This window comes from Macrobrachium rosenbergii, chromosome 52 (genome assembly GCF_040412425.1).
Source record: "Macrobrachium rosenbergii isolate ZJJX-2024 chromosome 52, ASM4041242v1, whole genome shotgun sequence".
Taxonomy (NCBI): Eukaryota; Metazoa; Arthropoda; class Malacostraca; order Decapoda; family Palaemonidae; genus Macrobrachium; species Macrobrachium rosenbergii.
The window spans coordinates 21,409,789-21,434,372 of NC_089792.1; the positions used below are offsets into that span (position 1 = coordinate 21,409,789).

Consider the following 24,584-nt stretch of genomic DNA (forward strand, 5'->3'; position numbering starts at 1 on the left):
CACTGCATGTCACTGTTGGAAACTCCACTGGCTTTTGAGGAGGTGGAGCGATATAGACTAGCTGCTGCAGCAGTTCACTTAATAGGAAAGAAAAAAAGGTGTAAAAGCCTTATCTATCATCTGTTAAAGAGAGATGTCACTCTCATGCAATGTTAATGAGTAAGTTTAAATTAGAACTGGGGTTGGGTCAGTTATTTATGAAATGGACTGTGAAGCCTACTGTCACTAGTAAAACCTTTCATGAAAAGGCAGGACATTGGCCTAGGCCTATACCAAATTGCACGTATCACGTGGAAATATTTATTTTTATTTTTTATTAAATGATTTGGACTCACAACGGTCTGGAGGGTCTAACAATGAAAAGAATTAGGCCTAAATATAGTTTATTCATATTCTGGTTGGAGCGGCTGAGATCCTTTGGAGGTGAAATCCAGCGGCAAATTGTCTTAAGATCATTGCTTACATGTCCACTCATGTGATCTCCTGTCAGTCAGTCGGAAGAACTTTGGGTAATTCCATCAGTTCATCCATTCTGGTGAGTGGACTGACTCCACCCACAAACTGTTGTCTACACGTAAGTTTTAATGCCAGGTGGTGTGGAGTTGTGGAAGGTACATGATTTGCTCTCCCTTAAACCCTGTTACCAGGCCCATCAGCTCTTGCTTCTAGGGAAATCTTCCCTAAGGTCCTCTCCTCTAGAGTAGATGCAGAAGTGAAGCGCAGCCATGACCATTCTTCATTCTTTCAGATCACTCTCATTCCCCTTTACCCAAAGGAAGGTGCCTACACTCAACCCTACTTTTTCATTTTAGCCTCATTCCCTTTCCCATTAAAGGGATCAGATAGTTTTGCAATATTTAGTTCCCATATAGATAAATGGGTTCTTTGCTGAAAGGGAAATTTTGGCTTCTTCCTCATGAGGGGATGTGGAACCATCAGTGTGCTGCCCTGTATTGCGGAAGTTTATTTGTGACAGATGTATCGTTTCAATCATGCAGTCTTCAAGATGAGCTAGTGTCAGTTTATCCAGCTCTAACTTAGCCTTTGAGTAATTATTTTCCAGACTTATACATGAAGAGATGGAGACATTTTATTTTTAGAATCACTGGAGTCTTTAGGGTATTTCCTGTAGTAATTACTCAATAGGCTATATCAGCTTGACTTCAGAGTTAGACTATTTGTCATTGTTCCCTTAGTTCAACATTTCTTGTGACTACAATAACCATTTCTTCAATCCCACTTTGTGGAGCAGGAGTAGGGCTCAGTTGCTTCTTGTTCATCTTCCTGGGGAATTAGGTCATGTTTTTTGCAACCCCTGGTGCTTCTGTCAAGTTGCAATGCCTTAAATAAATGGTGGCCAGTAGAAATTGAACTTGACCCCTTCCCTTCTGGCCCTGTTCCTTATGAAGAGTTAGAGGAATTTATTTTTGGTGATAGAAATTCATTTCTTGCTATAATGTGGTTCGGATTCACAATAAGCTGTAGGTCCCATTGCTAAGTAACCAATTGGTTCTTAGCCACGTAAATAAGTCTAATCCTTCGGGCCAGCCCTAGGAGAGCTGTTAATCAGCTCAGTGGTCTGGTAAAACTAAGGTATACTTAACTTTTCTTATTAGTGGACTCTCCAGACGTTTGTAATTATGTAGATATAGATTCAGATTATTTTAGTGAATATGGTTTGGAGGTACAGCTTACCTTCTCTAGGCAGAACCTCAGTTTTTAAGTTTAACGGCAGGAACCTGATATACAAGATGGCATCCAATGTTGGTTGCCTGAAGCAGTTGTGTAGCTTTTTGAAGCCCTTTTGGACAATTTCGCATTCTGCACAAGATTCATGGTTGGGCTAAAGTTCAACAGGAGAGGCATAAGGTGCTGGGTCTATCCCTTTGTGCCCTTCTTAACTGTAGATATGCAAGGTATATGATATTTAATGCATTCATGAATGCTGAAAGTTATAGCATCATAAAGTTGTAGGTTACACCTGAAGCTGAAAACTCAAGAACAACATTCTGCAAAAAATAAACACTTGACCATTGTTGATAACAGGGAAATACTGTACAGTATCATTTACACCTGGAGAACAGGAACTACGTTATTTTTAATCCCTGTAAATCTTTTTATAATAAAACGATTGAAAGTCATTAAATCTCAGATTACTGAAAAAGTATTATTACTACTTGTTGTTGTTATTGTTGTTGTTGATCTTGTTCTTGTTCTTGTACTTGTTGTTATAATATAATGATAATACACATTTTTAGTCTTATAAGGGTTTAAGGAAGGATGAATCATTAAATAAGTAGAAAATGGAGCAAGGTAAAACTAAGGAAGATGAAAGACACAGATGAAAAAGTAAAAGGCTGAAAGCAGAGCATTTGGGACAAAAGGAATATTGCATAACACTTAGAACCATTTACTGTGCACCACACAGGCCTGAAATAGAATTTTTGTACATGGAAAAATTCAAAGTACCATACTTGAAGTGCTGGCAGTAAGTAATGGTACCAATTAAACCTGGCTTCAGGGAAACAAAGTTGATGATATTAATATCATGTCAGGTGTAAAATATAGTAACAGCATCACCACATCCAGTTAGTTAAGCAGGGCCATGTTTTTATAATCATACTTTTAATACTTGGGTTAGGCTTACATGCTCACACAGATTATTGACCCATGACTTATACAAGTGATATTTACAAATTAAATAAAAAAAAACATTCTTCTTTTACATTTTCTTTAAAACATCTTGGAGCATCAACTCTGGCTAGGTCACTACCAGGTCCAATGCCCTTTAATCCTTTTGTACATCATATTATGCACAACATGCAGTGGAGTATTTTTACCTGTAAATGCATATGATTTTAGGCAAATTACAAGGGACATATCAGCACTATTTACTGCTAACCTACCAGGACAAAGTGAACACTGCTAAACTGATATTTTTCTTACCTTGCCATTCACATTATGTATGTGTCAAAATTGCATCCCTTTATTTGAAAGTTTTACCAGGTTTAATATACCCCTCTTTCTCCTTACTAAATTTGATGGTCAATTACTCTACTTGGTTATTATTCAGTAATTGAAAAGCTAATTCATTTCCTGATTGTTTTAGGTTGATGATATAGAGTCGAAGCTAGATCAGTTAATAGATCTATATATGGAAGACAGAAAACGTCTTTTGGCATTACCAGCTGCTTCTGCCCCACCATCTGTGCCTCCTGCTCCACCCCCTTCTGCACAACCTCCTGGATCTCCAGACAGTTGCAGCAGTGGTCCCACCACCTCCTCCCTTGTGCCTACTTCCAGCAACCCACTATCGGCACCCTCGTCTTCCCTTGCCGTGAGTACGAGCTTAATATTTATCAGTGCTAATTCTCAAACACAAGACACAAGGGAGCTGTGGGAAATTCATTCAAAGCTATGGCACATTATTGAATTGTTTGGACCGGAAAGTTATTGTGGCTGTATTTATTTTTCAGGGTTCGATAAATTTCAGTGTCTTTGTATCAGTAGATGCTTTAATTGTTTAATTTTGCAGATGTAAACAGTATACCATGAATCATATTTTCTAGAATGCATAACTACTCCTTTTCATGATGAGGTAGTTTCTCTTAGAGCAAATTTACCTGGTAATTTTCACTGTTGTATTTTACACTAACATATTTTGTAAATTATGACACACCTGCCATCGTAAATAGGATAATAACTAAGTATTTCCTGTATCATTACAGTCATCGCTTAACCCTAATACTGTATAGGTGTACTGTAAAGTACTCAGTATGAAATTTTCTAAGAGATACTCACTGGAACATTAAGCAAAATTTCAGAAAAAAAGTCTAGAGCTAATTTGTAAAAGAAAGCAGTAATACATTATACCAATTTTAAGCTCTGTAATGCATGTACAGTACTGTATATGTTTCTGTTAACTCCTATAGAAGAGTTACACCAACTTAGAGAACATTCTGTATTCCTACCATTTTCTCGTACGTGGATCAGTACAAAGAAAAGCCTAAGTTGAATGCCATAATGTAAAAGAGACTTAGGCAAGAAAAGAATAGGAAGGTAGACCTAAAAGGGTAGGGTAAAGAAAGGCAATGTATTATGAAGGAAACTAGAAGTTGTGAAGGGCCATAGACTTAAATCTACCTTTATTAAAAAGGTAAGAAGAGTTGGAAAAACCTGCCTCATTAAGGCAGTAGTGTTTACTGTCTTTTTGGCAAAGGGGATGAACAAACAGTACTAGTAAACATTTTCCTGTTTTATTCCTTGTAGTTGCACCAATATTTTCATGAAACCTTTCTTTTTTTGATCTTGCAAAGTATTGAAAGTATTTTTGAGGAAACTTTTTTACAGTATATGAAAATAACAGGAAAGTGTACTGTTTAGGAGATGCCATGCACAGTATACACAAAATGCTGCACATCAGAAGACTGTTAATATGAAATTTATTTTTCTCATAAATCATAATTGCTTCATTTACAGTGTTCTAGGTTACTTGTGCTTAATTGTATTAAGGTTGCAGTTTTTCAGTAACTTTTCCTTGAAAAAGATACATAAGATAGATCTTGTGCCTTTTCCTCTGCAGTACTGCCAGCCAAAATAACTATTTCAATACTTATTCAGTTCCCTTTTCTAGAATCGATTATATGCTGCATGCTAATGTATTTTTTCCTCAGCATTATTGCTCATTTCACAGGTACCTGGTGCTCCCCCACCTTACACATCGGTGCTCAAACCTAAGCCGATCCTGGTGGACAAACAAGCATCTGAACCCAACACACCAACTAGTAAACATTTTGAGAGGCCTATGATGAGGGGCTACTCAGATGTTTCGCAGAGAATGAAAAAACGGGTTACTTTAAGGTACTCCTTGCAGATTTTTTTGGCAGTATAAAAAGTCATTGTGACACTTTTTTCTTCCCCATTACTGTCTCTCTCATACAATGTAACATAACAGATTTTTTGTGCTGTTTCATACTAGTGAACTCACAGAATTACTTAAGAGTGTTTTTATGAAATTACTTGGACATTCTGGGGTGTGCATCAGTAAGAACTCACTAAACATCCCCATAAAGCCTGAATGGTGGGCTGCAAATGAGTAAGCATTGTCTGATGAAGTATTCTTTTATATTGTTTGAAACTGGTCTTTTATGTTAAAATACCATATGATAATAATAATAATTTCCTGAACATTCATGGGTCCATTGATAATAGGAGAAAATACTCATTAGGTGAAATTTGCGTAACACTTCTGAATGTTATTTACAAATTTTTATAAAGATGATCATTTCACAATCAGAGGACATGATGATGTGTTTATAATTTTTCAAGCCCCCAAATATTGTCCTCATTCCACAGTATCCCTCCACATAGTCTTCACTAATCCTTTACCTTGTTTCACTTTGGGGATTTTCAGTAATCTTTCAAGTTGTAATGCTGTTTTGAACTTTTGACCAGATCCAAGAGGCCAGGCTAAAAATTCTCTAGGATCCTCTGGAGATGATGATAAGAGCTTCTTAAACTAAGAGCACATCTTTGCAAAAGGGGGTTTATCTTTATCAACGGATGTATAACTAGAAGAAAATAGATATTCAAATTTCACCTTAGGTTCTCTTTCTTCTGTTAATAATAATAATAATAAAAAATTTAAACTACTCCTGATATAATAAACTGTGAAATGAAAAATAAATTTGCTTTCTATTTACAGCAGTTAAAGGCTGTACAAGGGCTGAGTGCCTATTCCATTTTCAGTATCAGTCATAAAACTTTATTTACCAAAATTGGAAAGGATTAATTTGAAACCAAAAATGTTTTGTTTGTTTGCTTAGTAGCCACATTTTCATGGAATTTTGTCATTTTCCAGTTTGATACTGAGAGCTGAGCAGGCTCTCAAATGCCATCTTTTTAAATTTCAATATACAGTGTATTTATATGTTCAAATTAATGTTAGTTTTATTTTTAGTAAAGTTATCAAAATATTAAGGTTTATGAGTTGGAGAGTTGAAAGAACTTGAAAATGAAAATTATTCTCCATCTTTGATATCAATAATCTGTTAAAGGGGTGAAGCTCTCTTTGCTCATGTTATTAAAAGAATAGATTCTGGTCATTAACACATCCAGGAGAGCAAGACAATCAAGATTCATGGGAAAAATTTATGCCCTTCACCACCCAAGAGTTGAAAAGCAGTCCATGAATAATTTAGTGTAACCAAATTATAGGCTAGAACCTTTACTGAGAATTAGGAATCTTTATTCAAAGAACATTATGCAAACATAGAACCATGTAATTAAGGCAGTCCCTGGCCAACGATTTTACGGGCGCTTGTCTAACGACAAAATTGGCAATTTTCCAAAATTGCCAATGCTTGTCAGCGCCAATAATTGGGTATTGGTGCCAATACATACCTAACAGAGGCGCCGATAACCAAAAATTGGCACTTTTTGGCACCGATAACCAAAAATTGGCACTTTTTGGCGCCGATAAGCCCCGAAATTCAAAAATCGAAAATAGCACGATTTTGGTTATCATCACACCCTCAGAACAGAACCCCCGCCGATAACTGAGGACTGCCTGTACTTGGCATTCATGCATTGGAACCTGTATAGAGAATCAGTGTGGTTGGTATACTGCTAAACATAAGCTTTATACACATTACTTTTATGAAGTGTATGCATTTATCACCAGGATTATGGAAATATTGTTAGAGATGCTTTACAACTTAAACGTAAATTCTAACTTCATTACCATAGAAATCATGTCATTACATTCTTTGTCATCTACCCTCACCTTGGAATGTAAAGATGTACCGTATGTAGTTATTAAACGTTTCTTTTACCACAAACCTATTATTTGTATTGCATAACATCCTAAATACCTGATTCCACTTTGGCAGAAAAATATCAGCTGGCTCCAGTAGGTTAACCATGTGCAAGGGTACCCTTAGTGTGCCAGTTGTTAACTGAATCACTTCTTGTCAATAGCTCTCAGAGCATCCCAAATGTATGGAATCATTCAGTTACCAAGCACTTTTTCTACATTTCTTTTCCATTTCATTATTACTTCCTAGTAAGATTTTTTTTTTCTTCGACTGTATGATGATAAAACCTCATCTCAAGTTTGCACATAAATGTCAAATTTTCTTCACCGTGGTCATTGGCAGTTTCATGTTTCTATGAGCTCTTTGCATTTTCTGCCTTCATTCACAGGCACTAAGTTCCTCAGTTTTCTTGATTATGTATTGCAATGGCTCCACAATTCATATGTTCAAAAGTGTATTGTTTTGTAACAAACAATGAGTTGTTGGATACTTAGCTTTTAGGTTGGAGGTTAATAAACAAATTATTCCATATTAACTGATTTTGTTGTGCTTCCTTTAGTATATTTTATTTCTTCCAAGTAATAAGCACTAAGTGGTTAGTTTTAAAAGTCATTATTAAATGTAAAAATTATTACTTTGCCTTATTAATACCCTTCAGGATTCTTTGATTTTTTGGTCAATGGACTCTTTTTATGTTTCCTCTTTCCTGATAAATTTTGTGTGCATATCGCATTTATGTGTACTGTTGGTGTCAGGTGTATTATTGACAAATATTTTTGTAGTTAATAATTGTAGTAATTTTCTACCACATTTGTTTTTCATATGTCTTCACATTCTGATTTTAACATTTCCCCTTATTAACAGTATGATGCATGATCCTTTTGAGTGAGAATTTTAGTTTTGTAATCAACCTGTTTTAATGTTGCTTTTTCATAATTTATCAAAAAATGTTTTCAGGTTAGAGATAAGCAGTTTGCTGAATTGTCATACCTTGGTCCTCCTTTTTCAAAAATTTTTTCCACTTTTAGATAATAAAATCTAGGTTGTTGGGGTGGGTTAAATATCTTTTAAATTTTATCAGAACAGTTCAGGTTGACTTCCTGGAATTGAGGCTCCTTTCTAGGGTCTTGCAGTCTTTTGTAGTCGGCAGCGTTATACAAGTCAACAACAACAGTTTAACCATCAGGTTAAAGATGATAAAGTCAGGAGCATATGTCTGTCAGGAAGGGACAACATCCAACTAAATCTCATGTTCATACTAAGTTTTTCATTAGAGGAGACTCCCTAGGCAGGTGATACCATGTTTGCTTCACATCTTGGCCACTGTTTCAGGATGCTTGTAGATGCTGTTGTAATTATGGGGTGCTTCTCTATTGACTATTTTTTTCAAGCTCTCACAAGTTCTTCAGAAAGGGGAGACTTCAACATCAGCCTAATTTTGAATACCCCATCAGAGTTTGAGATGTACAGCCTTCACATTTGAAGAGCTTGTAGAAAGTACTTATGGAGAGGGATTTTTACTAAGACTTCTAGGGAACTCCAAAATACTAGCACTCATGTTGTTCTGGGGAGGGCTTAGGAGCAAGTAGCCTTGTTCTAATACCTGATGGCATGCCATTTGTAAGATCTCATCTTGCCTTTGGCTCTTGATTTTGGCTCAACTAATTGCTGTTACTTTTTCTTCCTTGTAGGTGATCATTACTACTTATATATTTTAATAGCTTTCACCCATCTTGTCCAATCTTTTTAATTACTCCTTTGTTCATTGCAGGTTTTTCTACCATTTTAACTTTTAATTTTTTACTCCATTTCATTTATTCTGCTCCTCTTTTCTTGCTGCCCAAAGTCCTAACTCCTCTTGATTATTAAGAGGGGATACCATTACTAGGACTGAAGTTTATTTTTGATGCCAGTAGTGGGAGCTGAGGTGGTCTCATCAATCACTCAATTATGTTAGGATTTGAGAGATTCCAATATGATAACCACATTGATATCTCAAGGGCAGGGCTATTCCCAGTATGAGGGGTGAACCTGTACTGAGGATAGCTCTTATGGCATTCTTACTGGCTTGCCTATGAAGATGACTAGAATGCAGATGATTGTTTTCTTGTGATGCTCTCTATCTCATCAAAGTGGTTTTGGCTTCACGTGAGCCACCCTTATCATGTTGATGCCATCCCTGTGGGTTAGAGGAGTGAGTGGACATAAGGGAGTCAACTCTTACTGATGGATTGTTTGTCACCTTGATGTTGTCTCACTTTATTTTTCTTTAGTTTTAGTTATTTCCACTGAATGATTGTCTTTAGCCTTCCTCCAGTCATTTCCATAGGATAGTCTTCATTGTAGTTTTCTCCCAGCAAGATGAAGATGATGATGATGATTATTGATGATGATGATGAACCCTGTTAAAATCGAACAAGCCCACAGGGGCCACTGACTTGAAATTCAAGCTTCCAAAGAATATTGTGTTCATTCGAAAGAAGTAATAGAAGGAAATACAAAAGAAATTAGTCATTAAAAAAACAGATAAATTAACAAATTAATGAATAAAAAAATGTAAGTAAAATATTAAAATACAAGTTGAATTTTATTAGGGTAGTAGTTTATTGCATCTTCGCTTGAACTTTTGAAGTTCAGTTGCATGACATCCTCTGGGAGGCTGTTCCACAGTCCAACTGTGTGAGGAATAAAGGACCTCTGGAACTGAGAAGTTCGACAGCGAGGCACATTTACTGCATATTGGTGCTGCTGTTCAGTGAATCTGGTTGCTCTCAGCAGGAAAAGGGGATCTGGGACCAATTGTGAATGTGAAAGATCCTTGTTAAAATACAACTTATGAAAAAGTGATAAACAAGGGACCATCTGTTGATGGTCCAATTTATAACTGCTAATATTAGGAAACAGAAACCTACCACTATGAACCACTCTAACTAAAGAGATGTATCTCTGGCAGAAGCATACATCCACACTGGAGAACAGTATTCTAGTAAAGGAAGGACAAATGACCTTAAACAGATTGCATTAATTTTGTCACTTATAACAACCTAACTTTTTTGTGTCATTTGCTGAAACTTTCATTAGAATTTTCTCAATAGTAAGATGTGAGTCGAAAGTTACACCTAGAATAGTTTAGCTTCAGATTCATTCAGGAAAGTTCCATTCACCTGAAGGGGAGGATGGGTTGGAAAATCTGTACGAGGAAATTATACTTTTTCCTTGTCCATTTCAGCAAGAGACATTTGTACTGGCCTGTCTTTTGTATAGAATTTTCTTGTATATCTCATGCTATAAGTAACCAGTATTATTCTCAGGAGGAGAACATTCTCCTCTGATCAGTTTATATGAATAGTTTCCTTTGCTCTCCAAGCCTTCAAGGGAGGCACTTTGTTTGTTCCTTTCCAGATCCCTGGAAAATTAATAGATGTACATCTTCCTTATGGCTAAGGCAAGTTATCAACTTCACTTCAGATGTTGATCCATGGTCAAAAGTCATTTTCCATATGTGCCTTTTAATGGAGTTTGGGGTTGACTTGATATTTGGATGGCTGTTAGAAGTGCCAGACTCTGTTTGTCTTCCATTAGATGATCTTCCTCTTTACTGATGGTACATAGCTTCCTGCTATGCTTAAAGTTTTTGAGATTCCACATCTTTATACTTTAGTGTACTGCTGTTTTGACAGATTTGTTAGTTGTTCTAAGTCTTGATCTGTTTTGTCTCTTAACATCCATTTGTTACATTGCTCTAAGTCTTGATCCCTTGTTTATTTTGGAGCTTTTGGGTTTCTCACAAGTTAGTGCCCTCCTCTTGAATAGCTACACAGGCTATGTTAGAAAACTAAATTTTATTCAAACTAAACTTGTTACTGCAATGAAGTGCCCACTTTCCAGTTCCATGGCTCTTTCTTAGTAGGACAACACCTATTGGAGCTAGCTAATCTTTTTTTTCTTCAGGGGAATGAGGGCTTGGAATTCTGTGATGCACAAAATAGACAATATAATGTATTGATTTGTATTGAAAAAAAAATTTGTTTTTCAGAAGCTGTAGGTATGTTTTATAATTGCAGATTACATTCAGCTCATCTTTATTACTTAGAAAAACAAAATGTAGCTTACTTCATGTTGAGCCTATATAAATAAGGGCAAGTTATGGTTAGGAAATGTTAAATGTAAGATTAACATGCTATTGAATTTTAGTTATCTGGTATTCAAGGGACACATGCAACCATTGAATTATAAAGTGAAAAGCTGTATTAATAACAGAAGACTTGTAGAGTTAGAAAACAGAGGTTTGACCAGCTATGTTAAGAATAACCATCTACTTGCTTAATCATAGTAGAAAGAACCATTAGTAAATATCCATTATACCTTTGTGGATGACGAGTTAACGTTGCCCATTGGAACCTACTAATGAAATAATTATTTGAGGCCACATAACTGGATGGAGGAGAAGAACCATTGCAGATGCATTGGTAAGGTCATTATCCAAGATGAGAATGGTAAAGTAAAGTCGAACACTAAACACAACAATAACATTTTTATAACGAGGTTGAGTACCTGATTTTCTACATTTGGATATTGTCATATATATTACGTGATCTCTTAAGGACTGGATGACACCATTTTGAATATTGAATAAGTTAAACAGGGGATTCAGTTTTATGACCCTCAAACAAAATGTAAAACTTGGAAAATAAAGAGAAAATAAGATTACATATTGAACAACTTGACAAGTTATTTCATATAAGCAACTTGACAAGTAATTACATAGCTAAGATTTCTAACTCGCTCAGCAACTTTCTTTTTTAATTCGCGGTAGTTCTTCTACTGTTTTTGTGAGGCCACGTAACTGACAGGCCATTGCAGATGCATTGGTAAGTTAGAGAACACAGGAAAGACACTGGCAGGTAGGCTCAATTTGTTTCTGCCGGCTCTGGTGCATACATCGGCGCCATTTGTAGCAGCTTTTTTGATGATTTATTCAGTTGTCTTTGCAGATTTTGGTGAAGTACAATTATTTTGTCTTGGTAGCCAGCAAGTTTGGATAGTTATTTTTTGTGTTAGTTCCCTAGTTTTTTGCTGAATTATGTCCGATTGTAGCAATTTGAGTATTCGTTATTGTAGCAAAGGGTGTAAGACTAGGCTAACAAAGTTTTGTTATGAACCTCATTCAGTCGGTAGCAAATGTAGGGGACAAGAGTGTAGCATGGAGAAAACTTGTAAGGAGTGTTCCTCATGGGATGTCAAACAGTGGAAGATTCTGAAGTCTCACTTAGACAAATTAGACAGAGATCGGAAGAGAAAAGTGGATTTTAGAACGGAGAACCGTTCCCTTAGTGGAGAATCTACACCTGGAACCTAGTTCACAGGTTAGTCCTATTGGTCTCCTACTACTCCTATTCCAACTGTTTCTCCTGTTCCTTGCCCTTCTACTATTCAACCTACTCCCGTGCCAGGCTCCCTTGCTTCCATCCCTTATGCCATCACCAGTCTCAAATCCAGCTTCGATAAGAAAATTAACCTGGTAGTAAGTACAGTAGCAGAATTAGGAGAATCACTTAAGGTTGTAATAGATAAAGTGTTTGCAGAGAAAGTGATGAGTGAGAGTGCATTGCAAGTGGAGGAGGTGCCTATCTGTCCTGACAGTTCTCCTAGACCAAGGTCACTGTCCTTCTCCCCAAAACCTGGGAGAAGACATACTGGAAGTCCAAGGAAGGCTGTTGGGGTTTGCCCACGGCTAGTCGCCCTGTTGCACAATCCCAGGTGTCAGCAGACAGCCATTGGAAAGGCATGTCTTTGGAAGTGCATGAACGATCTTCAAACTCTTCTGACAACTACAGTGTCGACAGGAGGTGCCACAAATGGTACTTAGACTCTTGCCGACCGTTTTAGTGCCCTTCTGAGGATGTTGATCACCGTCCAGATCCACTTCCCATTAAGCGGTATAAGAAGACTAGTACCAGTCCACAGGCTTTTTTAGTTATGCTGTGGACCCTTCTGTCCTTGCCACTGCCCATCAACATCCATTTTTGTCTACATGGGACAGTCCAGAGGCTTTCACGCCTGAGCAGCCCTTTCATGGAGGTAGACCTAGAACACAATTCAGGACCCGTGTTGATGTCAGATTCATGGCAAAGTCCATCAAGAAGAGCTCTGTCAAGACAGAGCCTAGAAAGTGAGAAGGAAGTCCTTCATGCACCCGTAGGAGCCAGACTTCTGGAAATTTGGGGAAAATGGCTGATATGAGGAGCGGAGCCTTGGGTTGTCAAAGTTTTGAAGGAGGGCTACATCATCCCGTTCCTGGAGAGCCCCCATTAGTCACTTCTCCCATCACATTAACAGCATACTCGGTAGGCTCCAAGAGACATTTGGGCCCTCTGGAGGAAGTTTCCTCTCTCTTTGAGAAGAGGGCCATAGAGGAAGTCGAGAACATCAGCACGGGGTTTTATACAACCAACTCTTTGTGGTACCGAAAGCATCAGGGCCTGAGACCAGTCCTCAGACATCTGTAGTCGCTTTGGCCTGAAGACAAAATTCAAAATGGAAACAATCCCTTCAGTCCTTTCATCCATCCACCAGGGCGACTGGGCAATGTGCGGGATGCATACTTCCACATTCTGATTCATCCTGTCCAGGAAATATGTAAGGTTCGTCTTCCAGGACAAGTTATATCAGTTTCTGGCCCTTTGCTTCGGCCTTTCTACGGCCCCTCAAGTGTTTACTCGAGTCCTCACTCCTCTCTCGAAATGGCTCCACATAATGAGGATCAATGTTAGCTTTTATCTGGACAGCTGGCTTCTTCGATCCCCATCGAAGGAAACATGCATGAAGGACTTACACAAGATTATTCTTCTTACCCAGGAACTGGTCCTTCTTATCAACCTTCAAAAAGTCCCAGTTGATCCTGTCGCAAGAGATCCTTTATTCAGGGATGACTGAACTCTCAGATTTTTGGGCTTTTCCGTCTCCCAAGAGAATTTCTAGCTGTCTCCAGACAGTCCAGAGTTTTCTAGCCATTTCATCTTGCTCAGCTCAACAGTGGATATGCCTGATGGGGACTCAGGCATCCAAAGAGATTTTTGTCAGATTAGGCAGACTTCACATGAGAGTTCTCCAGTTCTTTGTGAGGACCAACTGGGACAGGAAAACATAATCACACCCACGTGTTTCCGATCACCTTGGAGATCAAATGAGACCTGCAGTGGTGGCTGTCAAAAGAAAGACTGTCAGAAGGGAAGTCCCTTCAATCTCTTAGCCCTGACCTAGACTTCTATTCAGATGCCACGGATATAGGCTGGGGAGCCCTACTAGGGATTCAGAAAGTATCTGGTACATGGACCCCAGATCAGCAAAGCCTACACATAAACGTGAGAGAACTGAAAGCAGTTCAGCTAGGTCTTCAGAGTTTCTTGTCTATGGTCCGAAACAAAACGATAGTAGTACATGCAGACAGTACCACGGCCTTAGCATATATCCACAAACAAGGTGGCACTCATTCCATTTCTCTCTGCCAGGCAGCAAGAGAGCTACTCATATGGGCAGATCAAAATTGAGTTACTGGTCACACGACTTATCCAGGGGAAGTTGAATGTATTGGCGGACAAGCTAAGCCATCAGAACCAGATCCTTCCCAATGAGTAGACCCTGGATCTTGTGGTTTGTCTAGACCTTTGGAAACTGTGGGGCAGGCCAAGATAGACCTGTTTGTCAATTCCAAGAACCTCTTTCCGCTATTTTGCTCTCTGACCCCAGATCCTCTTGCGTGGGCAACAGATGCCATGCTGCAAGATTGGTCCAGTCTGGGTCTGTACGCCTTTCCACCCTTCGGCATGGTCGGGGAAGTGTTGAACAAGTTTTGATCGCATCAGAACACAACTATGACACTCATAGCCCTGTTTTGGCCCCTGAGGGAGTGGTTCCTGGACCTTCTTTGGGTAATGGTAGATTACCCAAGACTCTTTCCCCAAAAACTGACTTTATTCTGACAACCCCACTTCTGAAGACACCACCAAAGGTTGTCCGCTCTTGCCCTGACAGGCTTTAGACTGTCTGCAAGCTTGTCAGAGTGAAAGGGTTTTCAAGAGAAGCTGCAGAGGCTATTGCATGATGTAGGCGAAAATCTTCTAGCCTCGTCTACCAGGCCAAGCGGGCAATCTTCCTCTGGTGGTGCCACAACAACAATGTCTCTTCTTCTGAGACCTTTGTAATGCAGGTTGCTGATTTTCCCTTTATCTTAGGAACTCTAGAAATTTAACTTCCTTCACCATTAACGGGTATCAACCTATGCTTAGCTCATTATTTAAACATAGAGGCCTGGATCTTTTGTCGAATTCAGATCTTAACGATCTGCTTAAGTCCTTCGACACGACAAAGCAGAAAAAGGACAATTTGGCCTCCTGGAATCTGGATGTGGTCCTGAAAATTGTTGACTGGTCCAGCTTTTGAACCCCTTTGTTCTGCTTTTCTTAAGAATGTCACTCCCAAGACATTCTACCTCTTTGCGTTAACCATTAAGAATTCAGTGGATGTTCTTGGCCATGAAGAAGAAGAAAAGAGAACTGTCCAGTCAGAGCTCATAGACACTATCTGAATAGGACAGAAAAGTTCAGGAGTCCATCCAGTAATCTCTGGTGTTCATCCCTCTCATCCTCCCTCTAAGAATGCCTTGTCGTTCGTCTTACGAGATTTGATTTCAGAGGCACACTCCCAGATCCAGGAGGATGTCTTACCAAATTTTAAAGTGTAAGCTCATGATATTAGAGCGGTATTGACCTCTTTGGCTTTTAGGCATATGTCCTTGACTTCTGTTATTCAGTCAACCTACTAGAAGTGCAGGTCTATTTTTGCCTCCCATTGTTTAAAGGAAGTGGAAACTGTGTTTAGTAATTGCAGTACCTTGAGACCATTATTGGTGGCTGGCATGGTATTGGGTGAGGAATTATAGGAAGCACTCTTGTTCTCCTGTTGCCTCTTTGCCTTGGTGTAGGGTTTTTGAGTTTTGGGGAGCCTGGGGGTACAGTGTACCTGGAGTATCCACCAGTCTAAGTGGATAGGTTGTGGTGTTTTTAAGTGTTTTCAGAGTAAATGACAGCATTATGTGATTGTTTTTCTTATTTTGATACCGCACCCAGGGCAAGGGCACTATTTGTATGCTTTGCTAGTGATGAGGCCTTTCCTCCACTGCAAAGCTCCTGCTCAGGTAGCAATGACCCATGGCTCAAGCCACGCCACTACAGGTTAAGATGAGCACCAACCAGAGGTAGTATTCACCTGCAGTACTCTCTTTCCAGGTAAGGAAACAGCAAGCATTGCATTCACTGCTGGCAGATTTTAGATTTCAAAGTCAGTACCATGCCTTAATGTTTTGGAGTAGAATATGTCCATGTATCCCACCTCCATTCAGTGTGGGACTGTCTGTGTAATTACTTGGTAAGTTGCTTATATGAAAATGACATTTTCATAATAAAGTTTCATACATACTTGCCAAGTAATTACAGAGTCAGATCCTGCCCTCCTCCCCTCTTATGGACATAAGGGCACAAACAAGTTGAGCCTGCCTGCCAATTTGTTTCCTCTGTTCTCTGATAGTGGTCAGGGCCTGTCACCTACACAAAAACAGTAGAAGCGCTACTGCGAATTAAAAAAAAAGTTGCCACACAAGTTAGAAATTTTAGCTATGTAAATACTTGGTAAGTATATATGAAACTTTATTTTATTATGAAAATGTCATTTTAACATTGAAAAGTTTTAACAAAATATGATAATTTTATTCGCAGATGACTTACTGAACTCCCTAAAAAGAACTGTAAATATGGAAACTGCATAAGGTAGCTTGGAGCTAAATTACAGATGCTTAGAAGTTGGAATCATTTGATAAAATGTTAGTGCTAGATGAGCTACTATGAAGGGCATCTGATTAAAGAACAGAGGAAATAAAACCACTAAACTTTTTCCACAGTGAAAGGTACATACAGTGTGTGTGTATTGAGAATTGAGAAAAAAAAAAGGTGTTGGCTAATTATCACATTGTCAAATGAAAAAATACTGTGGCAATTACAGTGTAGCTTACCGATCTACTCTTAACTTCTTGCCTTGCAAGAAGCCTAGTGGCTTCCAATTTAAAATTTTAAGAGTATAAAACTTTTCACTGTGTCCCAATGGAGCCCACTAATGTCTTTGAGGACAAACAACTGCTACACTATCAAAAAAAGGTGTCAAAACACAGGAGGAAATTATAACTAATTGCAGCATTTTGCATGAAAAACCTATTGCCTTCTCATTCTGCATGGTAGTATATGCTACAGTCTTTTCAAGGCATAAATACTGAATGAAGCTTGGTGAAAGTGATTTGTGAGTCATAAGCATTAAAGTCACAGAGTGAGTTAGTTGGTTCCAAAACACTAGAATCAGTAGGAGTACAGTGTATGCAATGTAAAGTCTGCTATAATCCAGGCAACATTAAAGTCCCATTCTCAGGAGAACCATTTTAATTTAGAGTTGGGTAATATGTTCTCTTATGATATTCAAGTGAAATCTGAGGTTATTTTAACTTCATGTGAATGTTAGAAAGGGGAGCCAAATCTATAATTTATAATGAAGAGAGCAAAACCATATGTTCATTGGAACATTAAAAAAATTAGGAGGGATGGATTGTGGACTTGCTATTGAAAAGTTATGGACTCTTTTACTGAAAGTTCACACTTTAAAGAGTTTAAAGCATCTTTACTTGAAGAAACAGATTTATCTGAGTTTATGTAAGTAAAATAGTAATGTATAAAGTAGAGATTTACACCAAATCCAAAGATATAAATGAGGAGCAGAAGTGAAACCAAGGCAAAGTGTATGGAAAAGACTGAACAAGGAATACTGCATATCCTTTTCCTAATCTTATGCATTCATTGATAAAAAGTGCTATTACTGGATATACAGTATAAGGCCAGTAACACCATTTTTTTAAGCAAGAAATTATTTTCATGGCATCCTTTAAAACAGGGTCAGTTTGCAAAAGTGGGCTTTGGGAGAGGTAACAGACAAAGTAACACAGATTTAACAGTTGTTGAAAAATTTACAAGAAGTTAAAAATAACCTTAGATTTCATTTGAATACATAAGAAAATAACATTACCAAAATTATAATTCCAATGATTTCCATTGAAAATGGAAATTTAATGGTGGCTGATTTTTTATTGCATAGATAAAGGCCAACCATGATGTCTGGGAATAAATCAACTCATGGGATGTAAGCATAAGTAGTTTTTTATACCTTCTTTACCAGATGATTCACAGAAGCCAAAACCTTTTAGCAAAACTTCATTGTTAAGAGCTGTGATTATAAAATGGTTTTTCCCGGTTTACGCATGTAATAGTGCGCCAATCCGACGTGGTAAACGGCAGAATAATCTAATTTGAAGGTTTTTATGAAAAACTCAATAAAAATGCAGTTTACATTGTTTTCAGTGCACCCAAAGCATTAAAAGTAAGGTTTTCTTATGATTCTTGACGATTTTCGACGATTTTCCAGTATATTTTGCACCCAATTGGTGCTTTGAGATTGCCTTCCAGTTAATCTCCAGTAATGGATAGATCATGTTAAGTAAAACAAAAATGACAAGCTGCACGAGAATTTAACCCAGTGTCATAATAAGGTGATAGTAAACATCTTTAGTAATTGAAAGTGCTCTATATTCTGTATACAATATTCAGGATATTGAAAGTTTATGCCTACATGCATACAGTCCAAAAAGCTACTGTAGGAAAAAATAGCAGTACATCACTGTAGATAACCTTTCAGGACAAACAGTTTAAGATTTTGCTTTATCACAGTAGCCTAGTCAACTATGAAAGTACTGTAGCTAAAGTTGTGTATGTATACTGCCTCCAGTAAAGTTGAAAGTTAAAAAAAAAAAAATTATTATTTTAGAGCCTTTAACCCAAATGTTTGTTATATAGAGACATGGGGTCTCTTGGGAAATCTTCTTTCCATCCTGATGGTTACTCTTTGCTGTCATGCCTGTTCACTTCATGTTTAACTTTAGTTAGGTTCATGGTTATTCTTTTCTTTCATGTCTGTTCACTTCATGTTTAACTTTAGTTAGGTTCATTGGTTACTTATTTCTTTCATTAACTTTAGTTAGGTTCACTGGTTACTTATTTCTTTCATGTCTGTTCACTTCATGTTTAACTTAAGTTAGGTTCACTTTTATAGCTATGTGTTTGCTTTTCCTGTCTTGCAAGGCTAGTTACTGGTATTTCTGTATATTGTATCTCAGTAGATCATTTAAATTCAAGATGCTTGACAGTCCTTGAAAAGTTCACTAAATATTTGTTGCTATCCATTAACATTATTCTTGAATTTGACATGTCAAAACTTTGTAAGGCATGTAGTTGTAGTAGTAGTAGTAGTATGGTCAGACTAATGAAAAAAGTTAATTTTTTTAATGTTGGATTATTAATTTTCAAACATCTGGCTTAGGAAGCAAGGCAAAATAGTGGAGTAAACTGCATTCATGTTTCCTATCTGCTCTAGCCATGTAGATTAGGAACTTTTTATATTTATTAAAAAGGGTGGAGTCCCTTGTGGAAAAAGTAAAATATTGTCGTAATGATTACAGTCGTCGTGAACATTGTCAGATTTCCCCTTCACATGGGTAGATATCTCTCTCTCTCTCTCTCATCAGGTTGATGTCATCTTCTGTACCTTTTCCCCACAATTTCCTGGCCTTATTAGTTCAGTATCTGTCACTTCTCTAGCTGAATATTCATCCTTTATCATCCTTTGTTGCCACATGCCTAAACCATTTTGGTCTTCAAGGTAAAGTCCTTACAGTACTGGCTGATCCCTGATAGATCAAAATTTTTGTTTTAAATTCCTATGACTTCCCTGTCTTCACTTGTTTAATCTGTCTCTGTTGTGATGCCAGTTTTAGTAGCTGTAAATCAATCTCTCCTCTAAACTCTGATTTTGTAATGCTTTTTAATTACTAGGCTTAGTATCCTGTGAAGACCCCATGGATATATGATACAGTACACCTTGTTTTAACCAAGGTATTTTTCCTGTAGGTGTCTAGTGTCATATGATAATGATAATGTTTGTGGTTGATTTTTTTAAAAATAAATTCAAAAAGGTATACAGTACTGTATTTCCCGATCATTCTTGTATCACAGCCCGCTCCCATACGTTCAAACTGGTCTTTAGCAATCTTAGAAATCTGTGTTTTCCATACTGTAGAGCATCAGATCTATTCATCATACCACAGTTCTAATGAGCCTTCCCAGACTTATGATCCTTTCATATAGTTTCTATATTTCTATCTACTACAAACCACTTATTCCAGATGGTCACCTAAACCTCTTGAGAAGTCACATTTTCTATTTGCCTGTTTACTGTATAAGCATCTGCCAGTTACTGTTCATTCTGTTGGTTTGGTGGTTTATCAAATCACATGGTATTCCTGTTAAACTTGACCATACTTATTATGAATTATACTAAGACTGACATTCCTAATCACTCTTGAAACATTTTTAGTACTCTGAATTGTAATACTGTACAGTACAGTATTATGATGTGGCTGCTTTCTGGTTTTTGAAAACTGAATGGAGATGAAGAATACTGATAATATGAAAAAGTATGGAAAGTATGTTTTTTTCTAACATTTTATTAACATTTTTTAAGAATATCAGTGTTTAGTACATTTCAAATTTGCCATATGTTTATTGACTTTCTGCACAGTAATAAATTAATCATCAGCTAAATTAAGAAGGGAATATATTTACTATTGTTTAATTCTCTCAATGTGAGCTGCTTTATTCCAGTGTTTTCCAATGTAGATTTGGTATTCCTAAGCAGACATGCATGATGGCCCCTTTCAGTTGCTCAAGTTTATGAACATTAGTATAATTACATTTAGTATTCTTTTATTTCTAAAAGACTAACCTGCATTTAATATGAGGAATATAATTACTGTATTGGGCTTCAATTGTATAAGTTTATTTTGTGTGTTTTTCTGTGCATTTTTCTTACACAAATGCCAATGGGACAGGCAACTTAATGCCCTTGATCTAGCCCAGTTTTCAAGGAAAAAGAGGAATATAAAAAACATAGTAAGAACAAATTGTCATCCCTAAGGAATAGAGAATTAATGGAATCTAGGAACATGGGAAAAGTAGTACAGTGAATTTTGTTTTATGGTAATTGTAACCATCAATTGAAATAATTTGCCTATAAATGTAAAAAAATATTTGTTTCCTTTATGGTGTTGGCCTTTTAAAATCTTGATATTTAAAACTGTATTTATCAAGGAACCATAGCTTTTGTTAATTTGTTAGTTTATTTAGTTTTTATGTACTGTATGAAAAAAATTCTGGTTGAAGGTACTGTTTGCAGTCGAGTTAATGTATGATTATGCAGTGCTTAAATACTGTATCTAATACAGCAAAAGCCAAACCTAAATTATTATAAGATACTAGTAGTGGTAATTTATGCCATCTGTTTAATGAGAAATAATTATTGTGCATGGATTTGACCAGATATTATTTATTGCAAAATTTCTTTTGTGATTATCTAAATTAAAAGAATTAATCAAGTGTTAACTTCTATAAACGTCTTTTAATTGAAATTTGGAACAGAGTGATAATTGATCCTTAACTTCTTTCACATTATTATTACTACTGTTTAAATTTTATTACATGAATGTTATTGACTTACCTATATATCTGTACTGTTTAATCGTAGAATCCTTTCAGTAAACACAACACAAATTCCATAAGTATATCTTTCCATCAGCTCGCTGCCGTCCCGCCACTCTTTGGAGGTAAAGGAACCCGATCTTCTACAGGTACCACAGGTGGTCCAGATAGAACACCTGGCCACCCCATACATCGATGAAGACTGTGATTCAAATAACCCAGGTGTGTTAGCTGGGAGTAATGTCCTTTCATTGGCTTGATATAATATCAAATTCTCAATCGTCAAAAGACATATTACCAACCCTTGACATTAGTTTTCACACAGAATTATATCCTTTGTTGATGCAAATCTCCTTCACATTGGGTGGCTACGACTAAAGGAGCCTGATAAATGTATGTACGTTCCGTGTCTCTTAATCTTTGTCAGACTTCGGATTGGCCTGCTTAGCTTACCATTGTGAATGCTTGATATCCATATGCTTGTTTAGTGTTTTAATCACTGTACCACACCTTTCATAATGCACATTTTCTTCTGGTAATTTATCACGATACATACAGTTAATGTTTATGTTCTCATAGTAAAGCCAAGAATTTTTCAATCTGAAGACATTATGACTGCATTTATAGTTTTATTCATGTTTGTAAATAATTGATGATGAGGATTATCAAGTGTAATAATATTAGAACACAGTATATTAATCTGGCTAGAACATTATAAAAAAAATATTCTTGCTAAATGGGAACACGGGTCATTTGTATGTATAACTGCAGTTTTTAAAGGTTATTGCACATTCATTGATGGGTATGTCATATAATTCATTTGTGAGCATCATTACGGTTTCCGTCATAGACCACTTCTTCATTTTCCAAACACTTTGTGAGTGTTCTGTGCTCTCTATGCTCTTCATTGTACATCTCCTTATGTTGTGATACAATTTATGTTAACTATTCCTGGATATTTTTTTTTTCTTTTTAAATATTTACATTTATTTTTGGAATTCTTGCTCTTTCCATCAAAGCCATTATTCAGTAACACAAAGAAAACAGTTTGGAATGCATTTTAGAAAATTTCCTTATCCAGGTAGAAGCACTAGGATGCATCAGAAAGGTAATGTTTGAGGGCAATGGGTCTTTTACACTCAAATTGATTGTATTTCATCCCATGTAAAGTTTACGTGATGAAAAGGAACATCTTACAAGCTATACCTTTTGATGTCCCAAAAGATGTTAGCTTATTTGATTTTTTGCTTAATTGGTTTCCCACAATTTTGGATAGAAATTTTACTCCTTTGTTAATATTTGACTTTCAGTTGATATTTTTGACAAATTCTTGAGGAATTATTATTTTTATATAAATGACTTACCAAGTAATTACATAGCCTATAGTTTCCTTGCATGGCATATTAAATAAAAAAATTCGCAGGTAATGCCTCAAAGTATAGTGCAGGTGACTGGTCCCACCCACTAATGGGAATACCAGGAACTGCTATCAGACAACCTCATTCTGTTTCTGTCGTCGCTCGAGTCAACACCGAGTGTCGATGTCAGCTTTGTTGTTAAATGTGCCAGCTGGGGACCGGATTTTGGTGATGTATTATTGCTGATTTTGAGTAACCTTCAAGCCTACATAGGCTTTCAGGATCAGTATTTTATAGTTTGTTTTTAAGATCTGATTCAAATTTATAATTTTTCGATACAGTAGGGAATTCGCTATCAAATTGGTTAACTACCGGCAGCATTGTTTACCGGGCTACCACCTTTACTGGTAATAAAACATAAACATTGCGTCAGTTGCCAAACCAATATTTATGTTCAGTCGATGTTTGTTAGGATTTGAGACGTGTGTGTATGATGATACTTTGTGTACTTCAACTGTTGCCGGTAAAGGTTAACTTTCTTTTTCCGAATAGTGTAATAACGTAAATATTGTGTTCACTACCAGGCCGACATTTTTTGGTAGTGTATACATATCAGAAAATCTCAATGTTTGATAGGATTTGGGATATGTCTGTATGATGGTACTTAGTGTATTTCGAACTATGCCGGTAAAGGTTAACTTTCCTATTCCGAGTAGCGTAAAAACTTGAATATTGCATTCGGTACCTCGTTTACCAATTAGTGTAATAGAACGTAAATACTGTATTGCATTCTCTACCGAACCAATTTTTTCAGTATTACACATATCAACAAGTCTCAAGTAATGGTTGATAGTAGAGATATGTATGTAACTTTGGTTAGTAAAGGTTAACTTTCTTAGTAAAGGTTAACTTTCTTTTTCCAATTAGCGTAATAAGACGTAAGCATTGCGTTCTCTACCAAACCGATTTTCGGCAATGAAATACATATCTGCAAGCCTCAAATAATGTTTGTTAGGAGTCAAGATATGTCTGTATGATAGTACTCAGGGTACTTCAAGCATTTGTTGGTAAAGAATTAATTGAATATCTTATTATACTTTCCTTTGCAGAGAACTGAAAAGTATAAGGGCAGAGCATAGTAATGAGAGATTTTGTGCTTATTTTGGTGGCGCTGGGCTTTGGAGTATTGACAGCCGAGAATCGGCTCAGATCTCCCAGTAACGCTCACCAGCTTCCATCTTGACGCCCGAGCTGCTACCTTGCCTGGCGTCCCGGCTACCCTGGCACGGTGCCAGCTACATCCTGAGAGCACCCAGCGCCCGACGCCAGTTCCCCATAGTCTGGTGCCAACTCTCTCCTGCTGCTAGCCCACTTATTTTGTATCCCTCAGTTCCTTCCCATGCCATTGCCAGTCTTGCGTCTGAGTTAACAGAAGTTAACCTTGTAATAGTGAAGTATTGTGCAGTGGAGTATGTGTCTACTTGTCCCCCAATGCTCTTAGACAAAGGTCCCTGTCCTGCTCCCCTGCACTGGGGAGAAGACATACTGGAGGTCCAAGGGAGGTTGGGGGGATTACTCATGGGTAGTCGCCCCCTCAGTCGAGCCTGTTGTCCGGTTCCAGGTATTGACCAACAGCCACTGGAAAGGCGTCTTACTGGATGTGTGGTGTAGGAGGTGGCTATCTGGCCCCTTGGATCTCCTAAACCCAGTCCCCTGTCCCGCTCCCCCAC

The 24,584-nt window shown here is 37.3% G+C and overlaps 1 pseudogene; it reads left to right on the plus strand.

The window, feature by feature from the left end:
* LOC136833740 (potassium voltage-gated channel subfamily KQT member 1-like) overlaps window positions 1-24,584 on the plus strand; it is a 708,908-nt pseudogene that overhangs the window by 647,297 nt on the left and 37,027 nt on the right.